General features: G+C 38.9%; 1 long non-coding RNA gene across 1 annotated transcript; it reads right to left on the reverse strand.

Moving 5' to 3' along the window:
* Positions 1-894: 894 nt before the first annotated feature.
* Positions 895-6,357, reverse strand: LOC140848534 (uncharacterized). Its single transcript, XR_012129596.1, has 2 exons — positions 2,798-6,357; positions 895-2,400 (listed from the first exon to the last, which is right to left on the reverse strand). It is a non-coding gene; the product is annotated as an uncharacterized lncRNA (long non-coding RNA).
* Between the last annotated feature and the right edge of the window lie 2,170 nt (positions 6,358-8,527).

Below are 8,527 nucleotides of genomic sequence, written 5' to 3' on the forward strand. Positions count from 1 at the left end.
CAGTCATCTAGCCACCATGCGACAAGGTCATAAGGGAAGCAAATCCAAGCTTCCGTTTGGGTAACAAAGTGAAGGAGCAATGGGGATGGTAAAGAGGCTTTACTGATGAATTGCAGAGGCAGTTAAAATATTTCAGTATTTGGAGAAGGAAGAGAGATGGGGCAGATTAGAAGATGTTAAAAATGTTTGGGGATGAGAATCTTAAGAATGAGGGGTTACTGGGAATCTGAAACTTCATATTTTTGTTGATGAAAATGAAGACAATGGTCATAATGGTATTAGTTCTGATAGCTCAAATAATTAAATGGTAGAGAAGATGTGAATAAGAGGAAAGGGCAGGGGTACCACTGACTATTACAAACAAAATTTTTAAAAATCATATTAAATAGAAGTGGTACAAAATGAAATGTAAAATTAATTATCCTAACATCTCATATGTGACCACTAAGAACAATTCCTTGTGTATCCATTCGGGAATTTTTACGCATATGTGAAATATATCAAGCTAGACAATCAGCTATAATGTATGTAAATATAAATGCATGTGTGCAAGTATATTTATACAGAAGAAAATTGCACAATGTATTCTGTTCTTTATAACATTTATCTCAATTTATCTTGGAAATCTTTCTTCAATAAGCATATATGGATGCACTCTTCAAAAAATTTCTGCATTATATACCTTTGAATTTCTTTATTTAACATTTTTCTACTAATGAAGATTAATGTTATTCACAGTTTTATTTGTAAGTAATAGACATTGGTGCATATTTCATTTCACAAATGTATAAGTGTAGTATCTATTATGAAAACCTTGAATCCATCTTATTAAATGCACTGGTATTGTTGGATTCCCCTGAGGAAGGCGCCGCCCCAAATCACTCACCAAAGACGTTTCTTGATGCAACAAGCAAGAGGAATTTATTCGGAAGCCAACTAGTTGGGGTCCAAGTCAGCCCGTCCAGCAGGTCTCAACGAGGACCCTGAGTACTTACAACTAAGTGGTTATATAGGATTTTCTGAGGCATTCAGCCCTAGAGGATTACCATGGTTACAGATTATGTTGTAGTAACAAGATAACAATACTACATAGCAAGATAACAATACTACAAAGGCAGTAATTTTTCAAACCTACGATTTCTGGGTTAGTGCCACGTCCTGGGGGTGTAGCAAGGTAGGGTCAGCTTTTATGCTTAACTAACCGAAAGGTTAGCGCTGCCAGCAGTCATGATTGATTAACTTGTTTTTCCAGAGGAGTTACCTGGTTTCAGTTGTTCCCTCTGAGTCATATATCAGAATGGCTTTTTGGGCTTCAAGATGGCCACTCTTAAGCTAACTTATTTCTCAGGGAGGTTGGGGTCCTACATTCCCCACTTCTTTTTCTGAACATTCTAATCATGGAATGTTGGTTTCTTCTTGTTGTGTGAGGGTATGATACTGTTGTCTCAGCATTAGCACCTGCACAGCACTTACTCTTTCTCTAATAAAGGTTATTACTCGATTTAAAATGCAGGGACTTAAGGTGAGGAGCAATATTAAAATAAGCAGGGGTCCTGCCAAAGTGGATATTAGAGTTGTAAGCCATGGGGATCTAGAAAACCAGGATTCAAACAGGCTCTGGTTAGCTTCTCGTTCTCGCTTTCGCTGATTTAATCTTTCTCTTAATTTAGACATTGAGTCTCTTACTACTCCAGTATGGTCTGCATAGAAGCAGCACTCTTCCTTTAGAGCTGCACACAATCCACTTTCTTTTAGAAATAGTAAATCTAACCCTCGTCTATTTTGCAGCACTACTTCAGAGAGAGAGGTTAGGGACTTTTCAAGTTTAGAAATAGACTGTTCTATAGTTCTCAAATCTTCATCGATAGCTATTCTTAGTCCTTCGTAATGTTGGTTTCCTTGTATAATTGCAGCTGCCCCTGGTCCTACTCCGGCTGCGACTCTTACTCTTAGTAATACAGCTAGAGTGAGTGAGACTGGCTCTCTTTTATACCTTAGTTTAGGTTCTAATTCTGCCACGAATGATAAGTCATCATGATACATTAGTCTGGGTACTAACTGGACCATGATACAGAAATCACGGGAGGAGTTGAAGGCAGAAGTAGAGACACATGGGGTCACTCCAGTGTTACAAGCCCACCATCTCTTGGGAGGAGGGATTAAATACCTGTTTTTACCAGGGAAGGCTATGGGTATGGTCTCATTCTTTCTTCTACAGATAGAGACTCTAGCTGCTGCTAGGGAAAAGGGGCGATGACCGCTCTGGCTGCTTCGTGCTGAGAAGGGGGCGCAGTAAAGGGTGCAGCTAGGTCTCCATCACTGGTCAGTTGAGAGGGCTTCAGAAGGCTGGCGCTTCTATTCTGGGTTTCATTTTTATTACTATTTGCAGTTTTGTGGCTTCTAGGCAAGATAAAACAAATTGTGTTATTAGGTTATGTAGCAACATCTGGAGTTGGATTTTTTATTCTGGAAGGAGGCTACATTATTGAAACGATACTTCTCTCTAAAATCACTCTCATTTTTACTAGAAGTAACTAGGTTAAGAAAATAATTAACAGCTGGCTTGATTATTTGCACAGGTGCAGCAAGAAGAGCAATTGATTACACAGGTTCTTTTAAATATGCTTTGCTGGAACTTTTTGTAAGGAATTTCAGATTGAACTTTTAAAGGCCTCTTGAGGCCAGACAGCCAAGCCAGACTTGCCATCAGGCTTTACCTGCAGTACCTGTAGATTTGGATGAATTCTTCTCTTCTCGAGGTCTCTGCACCTGCCAGGAAGTGACTTTCTTTACTCACCTGGTAAGGCTGCTGGGAACTCTGTAAGCAAGGTACTAGGCCAGTTCTTCCAAGGGGCTTTGTTGGCTTTATAAAGTCAATCTTAGTTCTTTAAAGTTGTTCACATCTGAGTCTATGCACATGTCTCTCAGGTACGACATTCCAGTCAAAGCCCTGGTAGTATAACCAGTGTTCTTAAGTAGTCTTCTCACAAGGAAAGCAGATTCTTATTGAACTCATGCAAATAAACATACTGCCATGGAATATAAAAACAGTCACTGAAAGTTTTTAAACTCTGGAGGGATCAAGTAGAGAGAAGGATGTTTCAATTCTGCTCATAAAGATAGTCATTTACTAAACTGTTGTCAGTTTAAGAGAACAAGGTTAAAACATCTTACCAGCAACATTTGAAACAAAAAGACACAAAATCATTTTCTTTAGTTTATGTAATCTTATGTAACTAATACCTGTTCTGCTGAAATCTAGTTCTTTACCAGTTTAGGGATAATACTATAAATGACAAAAGACTTACAAATGACAATGGTTAAAGATCTGATGAGAGCTTACTGTAAAACAGTTGACATAAGGAAATTCTGATATTTCTGTAATACAAAACATTCAGTAACAAAGTTTAGCATCATTCTCTTTGACAGTGCTTTCCTGGTAAATAAATATATATATATATATCAGATAAATAAGCCAAATTAGTCAAATACTTTCTCTAGTGAGAAAAATTCTTCTGACATGTTCCAGGGGCCCTCTGGAAAATATCAGAGTTAACTAGAGGTAAAAGCACCTTTTTGCATTTAATTTTTTTAGAACTATCATTACACATTTATTGTCTATATACTCAGCACAGTAAACAAGATATCTTAAAAAGTGGGGCAGCAGGGGAGACTGCTGCTGTCAATTTTTAAAGACAACATACAGAAAGTCAAACTAATTCTAGGTTACTAAGCATTCTTGAGAGAATGGTAGCAGATGGTAGATTCTTCTGCTTTCATCTTCAGGAGGGGAAAAAAGCTACAATAAGAATTCATATTTAGCTGAAAGAACTGTCTAAACTCAAGGCAGAGTATAATATCACCAGGCATACAAAAGACCTGTTAGAGATACATACAAAGAATGAATATGGCTATAGTCAAATTCAACTTAAAAGTTTAAGCAGAATCTCAAATTTAAATGTCTCTTTCTTTCACACAGATATTCAGATATGACCAGAAATATGATTTGAGATGAAAGAGGTCAGGCATTTTACTTCTTCATTTAGGGACTGAGAAATGATGACCTTTGGCTTACAATCAATAGCTTACAAACAGTGAAAATAATAAGAACATAACTCAGCATAAGTGTCTAAGACCAGATACAAAAAAGCAGAGAAAGTGCTTAAGTTTACAGGTCTTCCCTGAAAGCTTCAAGAATGTTTTACTCTTTAATAGTAGATATAAGCTGCTATGCAAATTCTATTAAAAGCTCTAAGATTATTTGCATTAAAAAATATGGAGAGTCCCCCATGTTTTTTTTTAAAACATACAGCATATAAATTAAACAAGAAGACCTGGTGGTTCTCAAAAAATCTATTACAACTTTTCTCAAAAGTGGTCACACGTTCGTCTATCTAAACCTTTACAGTGAAACCTGTTTTTCTGGGAGAAACATAATCTTGTCCAGATTCTACAGTTTAATAAATTTTGGTTTGTTAACTAAGTGCATTTAATCAGCTGAAAAAAGCTTTGTTACTATTCTACTTAGGAATTCAATTTTTCAGGCCATGCAATCATTTTTAATAACAAAATATTTCAAAGGCAAATAAAGGTTATACAGTTGTTAACAAACTTTAGCTTTTAGTCCCTTTAACATTACGATTTCATGGCAACTCACTGAGACTTTAAGCATGAGAAACTGCTGTGATCTTTCAACATAGAGAAATGCCCTCTCTATCACTTTAAGCAGTTCTAACCAGAACTCAAAACTATTAGAAACTTCAAGCTCCAGTGAACACTGAGAAGCAGGACACTGCAAACTGTCAAACCAACATTTCCTAGACTGACAAACTTACGAACACATTCTACAATTTCTGCAACTATGAGCTTCACAGCACAATCTCCCAGCAAACACAGAGCACATCTTCTCAACTTAACAAAACTCTAAGGCTTTAAGTTACTACAAAGATTCTCAGGCTGCAGGTAGGCATACACACTGCAACACACAATTAAAAAGGTGTTCACTTGCCACACTTATCCAGTTCACTTACCTGCAACAACTATGCTAGCCTACTCACAAGACCCCCACTGAACACTAGACAAAGCCAAGCTTCTAAGCATTCTATTCTTAAAAGATTTAGCAGATAACATGACTCAAATGACTCTAGGTAAACTCAGGCAGCCGACAACTACCAGGACATGCCCGTCTCAGGCAAACCCAAATTAGCATTAATGCTTAACACTTTTTTATCAGGTTTTCTGGAAGTTTTAGAACACTCAATTTTCACAAGCGCTTGTCTTTAAATCAATTTCATTAATACCATCCGGAGGTAGAAAGATATATTCATTTACACACTTAGGGGGTTGTCTGAGTCTGTCCCATTGTCAGTATAACAATTATTAGGCACATGAAAGACACAAAAAACAGAGACACACACAGATTAGACACACAGCGGCCGCTTTTTGTTTTTTCTCAGATTTTCAAACAGAAACCGAAAGGAATCAGAGGGTTGATATTCCTGGCTCCTGAAAATCAACCCTATCTCATCAGATTCACCTTGCCAGAAAAACAGACGGGAGGCTACCAGGCGTCCCTGGCCTCCCAACCTCCCCGAGGCGTCCCCCAGGGTTGCAGCCTGCGGTGCTCCTAGTATGTCTACCGACCGCAGTCTCGACCCCTTTACGGGATCGGGACAGCTGCCAGACAGTGGGTACCCCTTTTCAGAATTCTGACCGGTCTCACTGAAAAACAGAAGACAGAACACAGACAACTCAAGGCGCCACTAATCTTACCTCTTCCTCCAAGAGCGACTTCGGGAGTGAAGCGGGGTGAGCGCATGATCCCGGACGAGCCCCCAAATGTTGGATTCCCCTGAGGAAGGCGCCGCCCCAAATCACTCACCAAAGACGTTTCTTGATGCAACAAGCAAGAGGAATTTATTCGGAAGCCAACTAGTTGGGGTCCAAGTCAGCCCGTCCAGCAGGTCTCAACGAGGACCCTGAGTACTTACAACTAAGTGGTTATATAGGATTTTCTGAGGCATTCAGCCCTAGAGGATTACCATGGTTACAGATTATGTTGTAGTAACAAGATAACAATACTACATAGCAAGATAACAATACTACAAAGGCAGTAATTTTTCAAACCTACGATTTCTGGGTTAGTGCCACGTCCTGGGGGTGTAGCAAGGTAGGGTCAGCTTTTATGCTTAACTAACCGAAAGGTTAGCGCTGCCAGCAGTCATGATTGATTAACTTGTTTTTCCAGAGGAGTTACCTGGTTTCAGTTGTTCCCTCTGAGTCATATATCAGAATGGCTTTTTGGGCTTCAAGATGGCCACTCTTAAGCTAACTTATTTCTCAGGGAGGTTGGGGTCCTACAGTATTTTCATTTTAAATTGTGGTATTTGTTGCTAAGTTTTCCCCTCAAAATCTATGAAACATGCATCAGCAGTACATGATAAAAACTATTACATTATGGATGTTATCAAATTACTAAAACTTTCTCAATTTTCTGTTTGGAATGGGAAAATGTACTGCTTTAACCCAAAGCTTTCCAATGTCAAAGGTAAGAATTTGGGTGTCACCACACACACACACACACACACACACACACACACACACACACACACACACACACACATGTAGACACACATACATTTTAAATGAAGTTATTTGACAAAGTGAAAGTATTTGATGTTCCATAAATAACTTCACCTGAACAGTTTCTTACATCTTTTTATAGAGTCTATCTTGCATCTGAGCTGGAAATATCAGCTTCACCACTTGCCACGATGGAGAGAAGTGATTTATTTGATATTTTTTCTGAATATGCACAAGCAGACTAGGGAAGCAGATAGAATCTGACTTGAGTGATTGCAGCCTTCTTATTTTTCTCTCAGGCAAGTAATATTCAAACCTTTGATACATGTCAAAGAGTGCTTTACCTCTGACTGTCTGACCAAGTCTGTTGAGGGATGCTTAGCTTGGAACCCAGCTCTGAACGTCACAGCATTACAAACTCAATTTCAATTTTCTTAATTATCCTCAGGACATGTGCTGAAGTGTCTTAGTAATACATTTCAATTCTTTTTGAAGTATTCAGGATTTCTTACTTATCTTTTTTATTGCTTTAAATTTAATTTTATTTATTTAAGATGGAGAATTAAAATAAAAGTTTCCTGATAAAGACATGTATTTGTTTAAATACAAAAGCCAATTAACCCATTTTAACTCCAGCAGTAAATTATGTTTCCAGCCAAGGGAAAATAAACCTTCGAATCTGCAATCAGTAAAAGGGAGAAATAAAGAGGGAAAAACCCATTTATTGCTTATAAGAAGTCATCTACTTCTGCTCATCCATGTCTCACATGACTTGACTGCAAAAAGGCCCCAGGTGTGCGCTCACTCCACACCTCTCTTATAATCACCTGTTGATATAGAGCTCACCTAATCTCTTACCCCTTGGAAACACCTATGGATATGGAGATGCACTAAGGCCAGGTGAGAGATTCTGGAAATACTGCATTTTTACCCACAGCCCACCCCTCCAGAAACACTGCCTCACAATCTACTTGCCTTCTATCTTTGGAAATGGCCCCTGTGAAAGAAAACTGGAGCAGTGTAACAAGATAATAACATACAATAACAACAGCAATAAAATCATGATAATCCTCAAGCTAGAAGGTCCAACTGGGTCCAAAGTCCTGTGTATATTAAGTCCATAGCTTACATTGCACAGAACATCAGTACATTAACTAGTAGGGAGTTCTGTGCCCTCATTATGCAGCAGCTGCAGCCATGGGGCAGGTCCCGGTCACAGGGACTGTAGAAGAAAAAATCCTTAAGGGCAATAATATATATGTTTAATGACACCAGCATAGGCAAATCTTGTCTATCATATAGGGTTCATGCAAGAGAGTGATCCTATGATAGGATAGTAGTAGGAATAGGATCTTGTCCTGTTATCGTATACCAGAACTCCACACCTTTCCCTGTGGCAGTTACAGATGGTTTAATATATAGGATTATAGGAGGTACACACACTGATCATAAAGATAAAACAAAACTTCCCTGTAAGATGCTCTTACCTCCTGGACATTTGGGGTACACTACCATGATCTTTGGGGACCACTCTGATGTTACTCCAGGAATACACAGGAGGTCAGCTTCCAGGCCTTTTCTCCAAAGTGCCAGAAGGGCCAGCCATCACTGGTCCATGTGTTGAAATGTCCAGGGCCACATCAATTCAACAGTGTCTCCAGGGTTTAATGCATTAGGGGCTGGTAGTAGGATGTTGCTCTGCTGGCCATATCCTGGCTTCAATAACTCCTCTTTGGTTTGTATATATAGTTGTGTAGGAGAGGCAGCAAGGTGTGTTAACATGTCCACAGGGCTCAAGGTTCCTCTTCTGGGCTTCTCAATCAAATGCTGTAACACTGTCCATAAGTGAACTGACCAGTCCACAGACTATCGGTGTCCAACTTTGGGACAGATATCAACAAACAATTGTACTTCTCTATCATGCCTGCCCCAATTGGGTTATATG

Source organism: Manis javanica, chromosome 3 (assembly GCF_040802235.1).
Source record: "Manis javanica isolate MJ-LG chromosome 3, MJ_LKY, whole genome shotgun sequence".
In the NCBI taxonomy this organism is placed as follows: Eukaryota; Metazoa; Chordata; class Mammalia; order Pholidota; family Manidae; genus Manis; species Manis javanica.